The sequence below is a fragment of the Pleurodeles waltl genome, chromosome 7 (genome assembly GCF_031143425.1).
Source record: "Pleurodeles waltl isolate 20211129_DDA chromosome 7, aPleWal1.hap1.20221129, whole genome shotgun sequence".
NCBI classification, from domain to species: Eukaryota; Metazoa; Chordata; class Amphibia; order Caudata; family Salamandridae; genus Pleurodeles; species Pleurodeles waltl.
Window position 1 is genome coordinate 1,322,224,428 of NC_090446.1, and position 15,465 is coordinate 1,322,239,892.

Here is a 15,465-nt window from a genome sequence, read left to right on the forward strand (position 1 = left end):
AATGTATTACGAAAAGGGGATGAAAACCCATGTCACAGAAAGGTCGAGGGAATTAGGTAGGGAATGCTATTGATTTTATCCAGAAACTCTGTCACTCTGTTTGGTAAAATGAGACTTATTAGAAACCATCTTCATCCATAGACTGTCCATTTTCACTTATCCCCCTTATGAGGGAAGTGTCCCTTTTGTCCTTTAGTTGAGTCCTGACTGATGGCGATCTGACTGATGTCCTGAGGACGAAGACTGAATCTGTGTGCTGACCTAATCCTTGGAGGGTAATTATGACAATGCAATTGTGATTTGTCTATTTTGCTTTTCCTTTCTAGGTACCAACTGCTTGCTTTTGACAGGGACCATAGCTAGATGTTTTCCAAATTTGTGTTCTAAATTGTTTTGCATGAAGCCCAACATGCCAATGCTAATTAGTGGTTAGGACAGGTGATCATCAAATTGACGTAATCAGACAAACGACCAAGACAATGCTTTGTTGAACTGACGTGATATTAATACTCTGCTATATTCTGACCTATGTTCATGCCGTGCTATATTCTAATGTTTGTGATTTTTGCCTTATTGAAATCTTATCAAAGTTGCCATATCGTAACTATGCTGTTGTGTTTCTTGGCTTTGAGATTGACGCACTTAATCTTAGATTGTAACTAATAGGGAATAAAACTCACAAAATTCCATTAACTGGTGTGGTTATTCATGGCTGAAAGGTCATTTTTGCGTCGCCAATTTGATTAATGACTTTGACTAAGGTAAAATGTATTGTGGTAATAAATATTGATGATGTTATTGATGTATTGATTGATAGCTAATCAATATATCTCATCCTACGGTGTCTCTCAACTGGATCAAAAGATTCATTGGCCTAAAACGAGTCCTGATGTGAAATAAATTATCATAAAGGGACGCGTTATCAATTCTGGTAGCAGAGCGACGGTTTGGTCCTTTGGGGCCCTAGGACGGAGAATCATTGTTTAATTTGTTTTTCTGTTATAATGCAAATTGGAGGTATGATGTGTTTCTAAATTCACCATGACTTTCCCAGGATCTCAGACCCTGCCTAAGTGAGATGGGGATGTTCTCGGCGTCATAATGTGTGTGATTTAGGGTTTTGCGCTTGCTCAGCTTATGCCTTTCTGCAGGTGATCGGTGAAGTTTGTGTGTATTTAGGCCAGGTAAATGTTGTTTTAGTAGGAGTGGGCGTACTTCGCAGTATGAAAGTGGGGAAAGTGGCGTACTTCACATGAGTGTGGCGCTTTGTGCTCAAAATTATCCACGTGGTTGGTTGTTTTGTACGGACCCGTTGTGCTCTAAGACTCCGGAGTATACTGACAAGTGTAGGAGACACTTGGGTTTATGTTGTAATCTGTGCGGTTTAATAGGTCAATCAGGCGTGGTTGACAAGTCGAGTTCGAGTCAAAAAACGTATGTGTGAAACCTTCGATGGAGATTTGGCAAGTTCTAAAGTGCTCTAGGACGAACCATTGACAATTCGAGAGTAGGATTTGCGGGTCGAATTCTGCTTGCGTATGCAGGATTTGAGAAGGAGAGAGTAGCGGCCGAGGCTTCAAGTGAAATCTCTGTAAAATTCTGAAGCAAAATGTGTTACCCTTCCTGTAATAAACCGACAGATTTGTGTTGTTGTTAAAGTGCTCGCAATATTTTGCATTAGTTTTGTGTGAATCCAGTGAGGGGCGGACGAGCCGCAAGACTTTGTCAGCTGCAGTGTGTGAGTGTGACGTCAATGGTGTCGCGCTGAGAGAGGTCAGTTGTCGAGAGGGGTCACGCACGGATTGGCTACCGTCCGTGAGAGGCAATAGGTTGAGAAAGGTGGGAGAAGAGTGTCCTGGGAATTAAAGTCACTTTCTGATTAAATACAAATAAGAGAAAACACAAAGATGAATTTTGTCAAGGCTTTTAAGAGCGTTCTGAAAGGAGACGCATATATTAATGCAACTGATGGGGAGCCTACACCGCCTGAGGGTACTCCAGCCTACATGGTTATGGAAGAGAAGGGTGTCGCGCCTTGTTTATGGATGAAACAGTGGCGCAAATTGACAAAGAAAGAGGGATGTTTGGCTTTCCCAGAACATGGGACGTTCAATTCGAAGGTATTAGAAAATTTAAGGTGGATGTTAAGTACACAAAAACCACCTCCGAGGCCAGCTCAATATGAGGCTCTGGCAATTTGGGATTTGATGGCGCTTAAACATAGACAAGAAAGATTCCAGAGAAGGCTGAAAAGGGCAGAAAAATCTTATGCAGAGGTTAGGTGGGATAATGAGAACAAAATGTGGAGACGGGGAATTGTTGACGGATTAAAATTGTTCCCAGCAATAGCACAGGGAGAAGAGACACAGGGAAAGAAAGCCTCCTGTAAAACAAACAAAGACTCTAGTAAATCTAAGGAGAATAAGAGACCTTAGGAAGAGGAAGATGATTCAGACGATGAAGAATTCATGGACCGGTTATTACATGATCCCCTGCCACCTTATGCGGTGAGCGACAGTGTTCCAAGCACTAGCGTGGGTCCTGGGAACCAGACGCAGGAGAAGGGAGTTACTGGTACGGTACAGACTAGTGATACAGCTTCGATACAGAATGGTGTCAGTGTACCCACTGCCAGACATGCAGATACAGTTGCAACCTCCACCGCAGATACAGAGAATCTATCCAGACGTCCCAGTACTTGAGACTACTACAAATCTGATATACACAAAATCAAGGTTAGTGCAGATTGATTCAACTCCGAAATTGCTGTCCCAGCCACAGCGGATACCAGCGTATAACCCAGTAGCTGGACCTCCATTAGTACCGGCCCCAGGTACTTTGGAACAGACTTATGGGGTTACTGCTCCACGGAGTTTGGGACCAGGTCAGACACCTGCCACAATATCGTTACCAATTACTGTTGGTCCACCAGTACCATTGTATGCACAAGGTAAATCTGGCGTATGTGATCGGGGGTAATGACACAAGATGCAATACGAGGAGGGTCCATAGGAACCCCTTGGTTAATGGCCCCTGGAGAACAAGCAGTCCTATTAAGAGATCTTTAATAGATCTTAGCCCAGTGGAAGCACCATTGGAAACAATGCGTCAGGCAGGGTTAGGCCTGTTGACCCCACAGACGATGAGTACGAATGTTTCACAATCACCAATGATGCATGCAGGGAACATTTCACTGCAAGGCTTTACAGTACAGCAGTTGAATGAGTGGTTAGAGAAGACCTATGCTTCGCAAAAGACTACAGTAACAGCAGTAGAACCGGAAAGGTCAGAAAAAGATGAGTACCTGAATTTTGTAAGATTGGGAGTGGAAGCTGCTGAAGTAGTGGACGAATCATGGGGGTAAACAGATTGGAGTCATAAACTGAAGCAGAATTGAGATTTCTGTGTCCCAAGATTACCAAAGAAGTGGGCAAGGTGCATCAGAGATTAGCAAACCTGGCAGACAAATACAATATTGACATTTAGAACACTAAACATTTGAAAAGAAGTAACAGGTTAGACTTTGATTCAAAAGACTTCGAGCACATGAGGTCTGCCGGAATGAAGGCGCATTTAAAAGAACTATTGCAAAGTGCTCAAGTTTGGGGTGCATTAGAAAAATGGGAAGGCAGATGGGCAAAGAAAAGAGATAAGGAAAAGGGTGACAGCCCAGGGGCAAGTCAGACCAAAGCCTCATCCAATATAGAGTCAGTAAAAATATTACCCATGAGAGAAACAGCTGGTGGTGTTTTGGTCCATGTGCCGTGGTCCATGGGAGACATCCTATCTTTTACTAACGATTATCCCAGGTTGAGGGAGAAGCTGATCGAGTGGTACCAGCAAACAGACAGGTTCGTGAAACTTGCGAAGTGTCTCTGGGAAGACTTGAATACTTTGTTTGAGATTATTGTTCCGCCTGATTTGTGGCTTGAGTGCAAAAGAGGGGCAGACTGGCCGACGAAGGAGCCGGCAAGGGATAAGGTGACCGGAGCACCATCGGAAGAGGTGATGAAATACTATCATAAGATGATTGAATTTTTGAAACAAAAGGTGTCGCCGAAGGTGACTGATTGGCAGAAAATCAACCGGACCTCACAGGAGGTTAAAGAATCTATACATGCTTATTATGAGAGATTGTTAAAAGCTTTCAAATATTACAATGGTACTGAGACCATTGAGCCGAAAGACATGAACCATCTCGTGTTCAGATTTGTTGAAGGGCTGAGACCAGAGGTCAGTCAGATGATTAAGAATCATTTGATTTGTTGGCAAGCGAAGCCAATTGATTGGGTGTTTCAGTATGCAAAATATTGTAGTGATGAAATTGAGCTGAAGCAGAAAAAGCTGAAGGAAAAAGTGATGGTAATGCAGGTAAGGGCTGCACAGGCAGGAATACAGGGAAATGGTGTTCAACAGATGATATAGCAACAGCCGCAAGTGAATGGTGTGTTTCAGGCACAGCCGAGGAGTCGAGGTCGAGGTTTTGTGAACCGCAGTCCAGACTTAAATACTGTTGTGGTTCAAAATGATGTGCAGGGGATGAAGAAGATGTCACCATGTCACGCGTGCGGGGACATGGGGCACTGGAAACGGGAGTGCCCAAATGTGGTACAGGATGGTGTCGTTCAACAAAGCACTAATGTTGGTACATTGCAAAATGTAAGAGGTCCAAAATTGAGTAATCAAAATCCGAATTTTCAAAATAACATGATACAGATGCAAGGGGTACAGCCCATGCAGCAGATGCAAATGCCGCGTGTTCAGCCAATACAAGTGCAGCAGGTACAACAGCAGGTTCCCATGGTACCTAGACAGAAAATGCAATTACCAATGGCTCCGATGGGACAGCAGCAGGTGATGCTTCCCCAACAGGTCACAGGTCAGGTAATGAGTCAAAATAATACAGTACAGCAATTCCCCTTATGCGGTGAAGATGGAATGAATGAGGAGTGGTTGGATGACAGCTCAGATAGTGAAGAGTGCAGGCTTGCAGCATCCCTAGAGGTAGATCAGAGGGGACCCTATGTAGAAGGAAAGGTAATGGGCCACAAAGTTTCATTCCTGGTCGATACAGGAGCTACACGCTCTACTGTTAGAAGTGCAGAGGTACCAAAATTGCCACTTTCACGGCGTACAATAAGGGTGGTCAGAGTGGCAAACCAATACCTGACAAACCCGATTACAGATCCAGTACAAGTTGAGATCGGTAACTTTCAGGGACTGCATAAGTTTGTAGTCTCTGATTCAAGTCCGGTGGTATCCCTATTGGGAAGAGACTTACTGTGCAAGACAAAATGTTCGATTACTTATTCCAATGATGGAATCGAAGTGCAGACAAACAGTGATGATGAAGGGGATGATGGTCAATTCTCAGAACTAGAGACAGGAACTGTAAATGAAGATTACCCTTTGATTACATTGTTCCCGAAGCTTACAGTGATTGATCTACCTGCCGATTTACAGGGAACCGTGACAGAGAAAGTGTGGGATCTGACAGGAAAGGAAGTGGGACTAAAAAAAGGAGTGGAACCAGTCAAAGTACACCAAATGCAGTGTTTCCCCAGGTGCCGCAATATCACAAATAAACGCAGACTTTGTGAAACAGGGAGTTCTGAAAGAGGTGCTGAGTAGCCCATGTAATTCACCAATAATGGGTCTGAAAAAGCCCTGTGGGAAGGTTCGAATTGTGCAGGATATGAGGAAGATAAACAAGATTGTGGTAAAATGTTGCCCAATAGTGCCCAATCCAGCAGTGATTATGTTTCAGGTCCCGTGTGATGCCGAATGGTTCACCGTTATAGACCTGTCACAAGCTTTCTTTTCAATACCTCTTCACGAGGACAGCCAAATTTTGTTTAGTTTTAAATTCCTGGATAAGGTGTACAGTTGGTGCAGAATTCCTCGAGGGTTTTCTGAATCACCACCATCTTCAATCAGATATTGAGAAAGGATTTGGAATCCTTATTACTGCCTTTTAACTCGAGTCCAGTGCAGTACATCGATGACTTGCTGATTGCATCCAAAACAAGGGATAACTGTAAATATGACACAATTGCCTTACTGAATCATTTGGGAAAGAACGGACATAAGGTGTCACCCAAGAAGCTGCAATACTGTCAGAAAGAGGTGAAATACTTGGGGCATCTGATTGAAAGAGGGTCCAGGAGAATATCGAAAGAGAGAATAACAGCCATTTTGCAAATGAACCACCCGACGACAAAGAGAGATGTCAGAATGTTTTTGGGAATGGTGGGCTACTGTCACCAGTGGATACCCAACTTCTCGATTATCTCAAAGCCTTTGATAAAACTAACAGGTAAAGAGATCAAGGATGAGCCACATACCATAGCTTTGACCAAAGAAGAATTTGAGTCATTCATGGAACTGAGAGAGTGCATGTGCAGGGCACCAGCTTTGGGTATGCCTGATTACACGAAGCCTTTTCTATTGTTTAGTCATGAACGTGATGCTTGTTCTTTGTCTTGTCTTGACACAGGCCCATGAAGGTGCAAATCGCCCTGTAGCTTATTTTTCAGCTACCTTGGACCCCGTTGCAGCAGCCTTACCGGGTTGTTTGCGCGCAGTTGCAGCAGTTGGTCAGAGCCTTACGCAGTGTGAAGGCATAGTAATGGAATACCCCCTAACAGTAATGGTTCCGCATTCAGTTGATATTTTGCTGACTCGAACTAAAACTCAGCATTGACTTACCAAATACAAGACAATTATACTGGGGTCACCAAATGTTTCTCTGAAACGAAGTACTGTATTGAACCCGGCAACTCTACTTCCTGCTGAGAAAACTGAAGTCAGCAATGAAGAGGAAGCGGAGCATGATTTTCTTGAGGTGACAGAATTATGTACCAAGCTTCGACCTGATATTCAAGACACACAGTTAAAAGAAAATAACTGCATTATGTTTGTTGATGGGTCCTGTTTGAGAGATTCAGTTGGAACACTGAGAGCTGGTTACGCTGTATGTACCACAGCTGGTATCATTGAAGCTTCCTGGCTCGAGAAAGTGTTTTCTGCACAAGTGGCAGAATTAGTTGCCCTTACTAAGGCATGCCACGCAGCTGCAAATTTGAGAGTCACTATTTATACTGACAGCAGATACGGATTTGGAATTGTACATGATTTTGGCCAATTGTGGTCATAGAGAGGTTTCATGACCTCTTCTGGATCTCCTGTGAAAAATGGTGAACAAATTAAGGACTTGTTACATGCGATTCAGTTACCTCTTGAAATTGCCGTGGTGAAATGCAATGCTCATGTTAAGTCACATGACTTTGTGTCCATGGGTAATGGCTATGCAGATCAAGTCGCGAGGTTTTGTGCATTGAAATGTATATCGTTTAAAGAGCAGTGGGAATTGTTGCCGCAAACTGAAAATGACACATGCTTGAACCCTGCATTAAGGGTGGTAGATACCCTGGATGAACTAAAGACATTACAGAGTCGCGCTAGCAAAGAAGAAAAACGCTCCTGGCAAAGAATGCAGTGTACACAAAGGGCTGACGACTTATGGGACTCAGAGGAAGGGAAATTAGTTTTACCAAAGAGTCTTCGATCACAATTCACGAGGCTCTATCATGGACAGGCTCACCTTGGGAGGGATGCAATGATTAGGTCATTCAAAATTGATTGGTTCAACCCAAAGTTCAGACATGCTGCAGAGGTTACTTGTCACAGGTGCATCATCTGTCAACAGATGAATGCTGGGAAAGGGACAGTGGTAACTTTGAGCCACATTGGGAGAGCTGGTGGTCCATTTAGCAAAATGCAAATGGATTTCATTGAGATGCCTGTTTGTGGAGGATTGAAGTATGTGTTGGTGATTGTGCGTGTTTTCAGTAATTGGATTGAAGCCTTCCCCACACGAAGAAATGACAGTCTCACAGTTGCAAAGCTGTTACTTAGAGAACTAATACCCTGGTTTGGATTTCCGGTCTCTATAGAGTCAGATAGGGGCAGACACTTTGACAATGAGGTGATTAAACTTCTGTGTGCCGCACTAGACATCGAACAAAAGCTGCATTGTAGCTACCGCCCTGAAGCATCAGGACTAGTAGATCAAATGAATGGTACTCTGAAATCGAGAATGGCAAAGATGTGTGCAGCTACTAATATGAAATGGCCAGATGCATTACCCTTAGTGCTGATGTCAATGAGGAACACCCCTGATAAGAAGACAGGATTATTACCCCATGAAATCCTCATGGGCAGAGCTATGAGATTACCAGCAGTGCCCGCAAATGCTCTAGTGAATATCACAGATGATATGGTGTTGGACTACTGCAAAGGTTTGGCTGATGTGATTCGCTCTTTCTCTCACCAGGAAGAGGCTAACACATTGCCACCGATTGGAGATCCAGGTCACACCCTAGAGGATGGTGACTGGGTGGTTGTCAAGAAGCACGTGAGATAGTTGTGTTTGGAGCCGCGCTGGAAAGGGCCATATCAAGTAATCTTGACAACAACCACTGCTGTGAAATGTGCAGGCGTCCCAGATTGGATACATGCCAGTCATACAAAGAAGGTAACGTGTCCAACTGACGAGGAACTTGAAGTTTCCATCACAACAGTCCCAGAAAGGGAAGTCTCAGGGTCAGAAAACAGCCAAGAGGGAACTGGGACTGCAGGAGAGCCCACTGAGAACAGCCTTGTCCCTCAAACAGTGAATGAGTTCGAGAGAGGTGACAGAGTGCCTATCTCAGTAGAGGCAGCAGGAGAACTAAGTCAAGGAGAGGTTCTCCCAGAAGTAGACGGATATGGGTTAGAACTAGAACCTGTCTCAGACCAAGAAGAAGAAGAAAGAGAAGAAGGGGAAATAATAGAAAGAAATCAGAGTGTACCAGCATCCCCTGAGCCAGTTGCAGGTCCATCAAGTGAAAACACCATATTACAAGAAGAGGGTGCTGTCCAGCGTCCAGAAAAGACATATCGGAAAAAGACACATAAAGGTGATAACTGGCCAGAAAAAACTTTTTAAAGATAAGAAGCATACCAGGTGAAACAATAACAGAAGAAACTGATACATCCCGAGTGGAAGATCTAAGTGAAGGAGAACTGCAAGCTGAACGCAGACTGAAAAGAAAGAGAATCGCAAACAGAAGATATACAGGTCCTGAATGGGCGTATGCTACAACATCTGAATGGCAACAAGAATTCCTAGCATTCTGTTTGATCAAGAAGTACCAGGCCAATATTACGGTACCTGAACTAATTCAAAGAAAAGACTTTGTTAAAATCGAAAGCTGAAAACTAAAGAAAAGAAACTTATAAATTACCGGATGCGACACTGATAACCTGATTTGACTTTTGGAAACCTGATTATAACAAGCTGCTAACCTGATTTGACAAAAGGGGATCCTGGAGTGAATGAAAACGCTGTAAATACAGGCAAAGAGAGAAGAGAAGTTTATATTGTCCTCAAGTTGATTGTTATTCTACTATCTGATTCTATACAGACATGGCTTATAGTAGAAGTAGTAACAAGAAGAGTAAAGTGTGTGGTTGGTTAAGCCTTATAATAGGTATTGTGTGTACAGTAATAATTGTGGTAGTGATTGTGGGAATGCCGTGGTTAGATAAGAAAACTATTAACACTACTTCAAAACCTGAAACTACAACATTAACACAGTGAGAAAAGTTTGAGCAGGATGCAAGGCACTTGCATGAGGGGACTAATTCAAAGGGGGAGCTCTCTACTAATGTCTTCTATCGCTTGCTAAATGAGTATGTCGAAACCATGGATGCGAAAGACTGTTATGTGTGCACCAAGATTCCTTCATCAGTGCAAGAAGGGGTCACCTATCATAGCTTACCGCTAACCTACGGGATTAGTTGTAGCTTGCTATTAACCAGATTCTATAATCAAGAGCATGTGCAATACTTTTATTTGAATTTGGATGTTGTGTTTTCCTTTGTGCCTGTGATCGAGTTTTTGAACAAATTAGCTAAAGAGCATGACATAAAAATAGTTAGAGGTTTCTTCGAACCAACGCTTACATTTGGAACTGCTTATGCACATCGCAACAATCTGACCTGTTTGCTGTCACCTGTAGAGAAAAGCTTCTTAGATCATACTGATGATAGACGCAAAGCATTAAAAGAAAGATAAGAAAAAGGATTAGAAAAACGCACATATGCAAATGACTATGCTTACACTGCAATCAAAACGCAAGGCAAACTAGCTATGGATGCATTACATGCAGGTAGGCTTTGTGTATATAGGCCAAAATCTGAGCAGGATAATTTGTTTGTGGGAACGAGTGAGTGCAGACATGTGTTTTTGTTTCAGAGTAAATGGACATTTATGTTGAATGGACAGGATCCAGCGATCCCCGGGATCTATTATATTTGTGGGCTTAATGCTTATTACCGTCTCCCTAAGGGATGGTATGGGACATGTTATTTGGGAATAGTTTTCCCAAAGATTTACCAGATTGAGGACTTAAAGCAAATACCTAAAACGTCTGGATTACAACATGTTAGACAAAAAACGAGAATCAGTGGCTGCTGTCATTGGTGATATATTTGGAGCTATAATCCCTTCAGTAGGGGTTATTTTGAATTCCATGAAAATCCAAAAGTTGTCTACTATTGTAGATAACATGCTGACAAATTTTACAGGAGCTATACTCCTGATGGATACTGAACTTGCTGCGGAAAGAGCTATGACTCTTCAAAATCGGCTTGCTTTAGACATTCTTTTAGCAAAAAATGGAGGGGTCTGTAAGATGCTCAACGAGCGTCATTGTTGTTCATTCATTCCTGATAACAGTAAAAAGATTAGAAGTATGCTTACTATCCTAACTAGAGATAGTGCAGATTTGAAGGAACTTGGAGTTTGGGAGAAATTCGGAAAGGGAGCTGTCAGAGTGGGAAGCTGGTTTACCAATATTTGGAATGGGGTACTTGCAAAAATATTAGGGGGTCTATTAATTGTTCTGGCCTGTCTATTAGGATTATGGGGAGCATGCAAAATTAATGACAAAATTAAGAGAAATTGGACAAAAAGAACCAGGAGAAATGAAGAAAGTGAAAGAGAGAAAATGTTCAACGAAATTTGGGAAAGTTCACATAAAGGACAAGCTGTTGAAATGCGCATTATGCGTAAAGGGAAAAATTAGTAAAGGGTCTAAGGGAAAGGTTTGTGTGATGACGAGCGTCATCAGAGGAGGGACTGAGGGAGCGTAGCTGATATAATCTATATTAACATGAACTGTTTATGTATTAATGTGTGAAAATATTGTATAGAAATTATATTAGTAGAAGTTTTGCTTAAATGTGCTCCTGAAATTATGACCACGAAGAGTGGCCACCAATGTATACGCAGACTAATAATGATGAATAGAGTGTTTATGTTATGTTCAATTAAGCTTATAATAACATTCGCATTAATGAATCTGTATTGAAAATCCTCATAGGCTTTAAGTTAGCGTGAGCTGCAGCCTAGCTGCTTGGCTCTCATATTAAATGCATTTTTCTGTTTTCCAGTGTGCTGACTCACAAGGGGCCATGACCCTGCAAATGTTCTTTTCTCCAAAACTTGGAAGATGAATATAACTATATGAAATCCGTTCCCAAGCGCATATTCGGTTCCTTGGTCTAAAAGTTATAGATGAAATTGAAACAAATGTAGATTAGTGAAATGTACAAGGACATTTAGACCAGTGGACAATGAATCTGCTGACCCAAAGGACGTGCCAAGGAATGAAGTAACACTGGATGTGCCACCTCTGAAGACGTCAATTATGAAGACCAATCAAACACTCTTGAATTAAGGTGGGGTGACAATTGGGATTAACAAATGTTAAATTTGATAGGTTAAAGATAGTGGGGTATAGTAAATGTCCAATAGAATTTTAGGGGAATGTATTACGAAAAGAGGAAAAAAACCCATGTCACAGAAAGGTCGAGGGAATTAGGTGGGGAATGCTATTGATTTTATCCAGAAACTCTGTCACTCTGTTTGGTGACGTGAGACTTATTAGAAACCATCTTCATCCATAGACTGTCCATTTTCACTTATCCTCCTTATGAGGGAAGTGTCCCTTTTGTCCTTTAGTTGAGTCCTGACTGATGGCGATCTGACTGATGTCCTGAGGACGAAGACTGAATCTGTGTGCTGACCTAATCCTTGGAGGGTAATTATGACAATGCAATTGTGATTTGTCTATTTTGCTTTTCCTTTCTAGGTACCAACTGCTTGCTTTTGACATGGACCATAGCTAGATGTTTTCCAAATTTGTGTTCTAAATTGTTTTGCATGAAGCCCAACATGCCAATGCTAATTAGTGGTTAGGACAGGTGATCATCAAATTGACGTAATCAGACAAACGACCAAGACAATGCTTTGTTGAACTGACGAGATATTAATACTCTGCTATATTCTGACCTATGTTCACGCCGTGCTATATTCTAATGTTTGTGATTTTTGCCTTATTGAAATCTTATCAATGTTGCCATATCGTAACTATGCTGTTGTGTTTCTTGGCTTTGAGATTGACGCACTTAATCTTAGATTGTAACTAATAGGGAATAAAACTCACAAAATTCCATTAACTGGTGTGGTTATTCATGGCTGAAAGGTCATGGTTGTGTCGCCAATTTGATTAATGACTTTGACTAAGGTAAAATGTATTGTGGTAATAAATATTGATGATTTTATTGATGTATTGAGTGATATATTGATTAGCTATCTCGTCCTACGGTGTCTCTCAACTGGATCAAAAGATTCATTGGCCTAAAACGAGTCCTGATGTGAAATAAATTATCATAAAGGGACGTGTTATCAGGGGTCTGCCGGACTCTAAAAATTCTCTCATTTTATAAATGGTAACGCCCACTACCTCCCTCTGGGCGATTCACTCACATGAAAAGCTATCTGTGAGTAAAATTTAGATGTGTAAATCTAGGTTTTGTTAATTTTAAATGTGACTTTGGGCTCATAAAAGGGCTATTTGGGCATTAAAGTTGAAGATTTACAAGTGGCACTGTGAATTGGCACCGAAGTTAGCTGCAGTTTCAGTATTCATTTGACAAATAGGTAAACTGAAATTACAACTTTGTCTTCTGGTGCAGACTCACGAACCACCAGATAACTTTAGGTTTTGGAACTTTTCCACGTCAGACAATTATGATGACACATAGTAGGTTTAGTCGAGCTGGACTTGATGAAATGAAATGTTGTACGCAGAAGCGTGGTTACAGTTTCCTCAGAGAAAAGTTGCACCATCATTCCTGGCTACCTCAACATCCAGACCAGTAGATGGCTGGCTAAATATATAATATTTTAGTATGTACAAATAGTGGGCCAACCACTGACCCATTGCTACTTACAGAAATTGTCACTGGTTTACCAATATTCCTGCGACGCCAAACAACACTTCTTTTCTAAACTTATGTGATTTGCATTTTCTGGATCTGAATCTTCGCTCTGGTGACGCCCCATTGCTGTTCAGTAAAATGATTCACGGTTCCCTGTGTTTTATGCACAGTTCATCTTCTATTTGTTCTTGCCTTTTACTCTAAAATAAGTCAATTCACAAATTCCAGTTTTCTGATTCGTGTCCTCACATCCACTATCTGCTTTCACTCTTACTCACAGATTGTCTGTGCTGCCATTATATAGTTTTTCAAACTTGCTTCCCGTTCCCTTGAAATGTTCTCATGGATTCTGAGGTATGGGGCAAACAGAATATTCCTGTGCACTGGAAGGCTCTTGAGGCAAAGCTAGAGCCATCCCTACAGATTTTGGTGCCATTGGAGAAACTGCCCAAGAACGTCCCATCACTCTTTCAACCTCCCGGAACATACACATGCTCACGCAACATTTTTATGTGGTGCAAACCACACGAAACTCTTTCAATCTTGAAGAAAAAGAGAGCTTAGACCGCACTCAAAATGAAAACGTTTTAAAAAGCTAAAGTTTGCTTTGGGTAGCAAATCTAAAAGGTGCACTTTTTACTGTCAATTAATAAATTAAATGCCCTTCTTGAATTTTTTTTTTAATGTATTCATTTTCCGAGTTGAGAGCGAGCAATGCCACACCCAATAATTACATTTTTTATTAATAACACACAAGAAATGCATTTTATGTACTCTGTGACAGCACCCTTGGGGTTGCTATTGAAATGCATACATAGGTCAACAGTAGAGCTTACAAATATTCTTTGTGCAAACCTACAATGCCGGTCCTTTGCCTATCCCACCAAGAGATCAGCCCTGAAGGAGTGCAGAATAAATTTCACATGACCACAGGCATGTTTTGATGTTATTAATAGATCATGTTTATATCTGCTTAACAGACCTGAGGCACTGGCCCATCTCATGACTGTCTTTGGAACTGCCAGTAGATGTGCCTACATTATTGCCCTATTCCGTGACAATCTTCGGAACGGACTGTAAAACATATGAAATGTGGATGGTTAGTCATCTTATTTGAAAATGGTGCCTGTAAAGCCATTTCTGAGCCTTATTTTCAAACTGAAATTCTTGGAAGAGAAACTATGGCCACCAGTCTCCTTGACTCGCTAAACCCTACTGGAGGATGTAGACTTGCTGACTTCCTCAGACTATGCTAAGAGCTCTGTTTTGAGTTCCCATTCCAGTTCTAGAGATATGCAATGAATATTTGACCTAGCCTTTGGCGATGCCATCTTGTGTGGTCTTCTATTTGTGAAGGACCAGAAGGTCACTGGAAACTGGGTTTAGAATTACGAATTACTGTAATAGAAGTGATCAAATAAGTTGCTACATGGCACTTCAATTAATTTGAGTTTGTGTCAGATTCGAACTGGTGTGGCATCGTGTAGTTCGAGGGCTAGCCAAGCTATCAGAATATCTCTTCGGCCAGTGCCTAGAGCCTGCAATTTCCAGATATTTTATAGGCGGTAACTGGGCATAGTTTTGACCACCAAACTGTTGTAGGTCATTGGCAACTGTGCACTAACGCGGTAACGCTTCCACTTATTGTCACCTACCACCACATTGTAAACTGAGAGCGGAATGGGACAAAGAAAGTTTCCTCTGACTTATTCCTCATAGTAATAAGTTTTAAGTAGTGGGAGAAACTGGAATAAGCATGACAGTGTGCCATTTGTATGGCTGCACACTAGAGTGTGCTGGTGTGAAGCCAGGTTGTAGAGATAACTGTTACTATTTTTAACAGTGCTAGGGTGCTGCCCTTTGCCTACTGGGGTAACGGCTGTCTGTAGCAGGATATGGGGCATGGAGCAAAGTTATGCTTTCCCAGGTTGGGAGGATAGCAATTGGCGTGACCCGCCTTTATGTCTTAAGTCACTTGTTCGCCCTGCTTTCCATTTGCTACAGTGACTGCTACCCGCACTAACTGTTCTATGCTGTAGGAGGCACTGGCTACCGGGAAACAGTTCGCCCAAGTGCTGGCTTGAGGGTGGCCATGAAAAGTCTGAAGTTTAATGCAAAAGATTCCTGCTTGAG

The 15,465-nt window shown here is 41.9% G+C and overlaps 1 protein-coding gene across 1 annotated transcript in view; it reads right to left on the bottom strand.

The window, feature by feature from the left end:
* Positions 1-15,465, bottom strand: part of LOC138246247 (cytoplasmic phosphatidylinositol transfer protein 1-like) — a 225,102-nt gene that overhangs the window by 52,830 nt on the left and 156,807 nt on the right. The window lies entirely within an intron of this gene.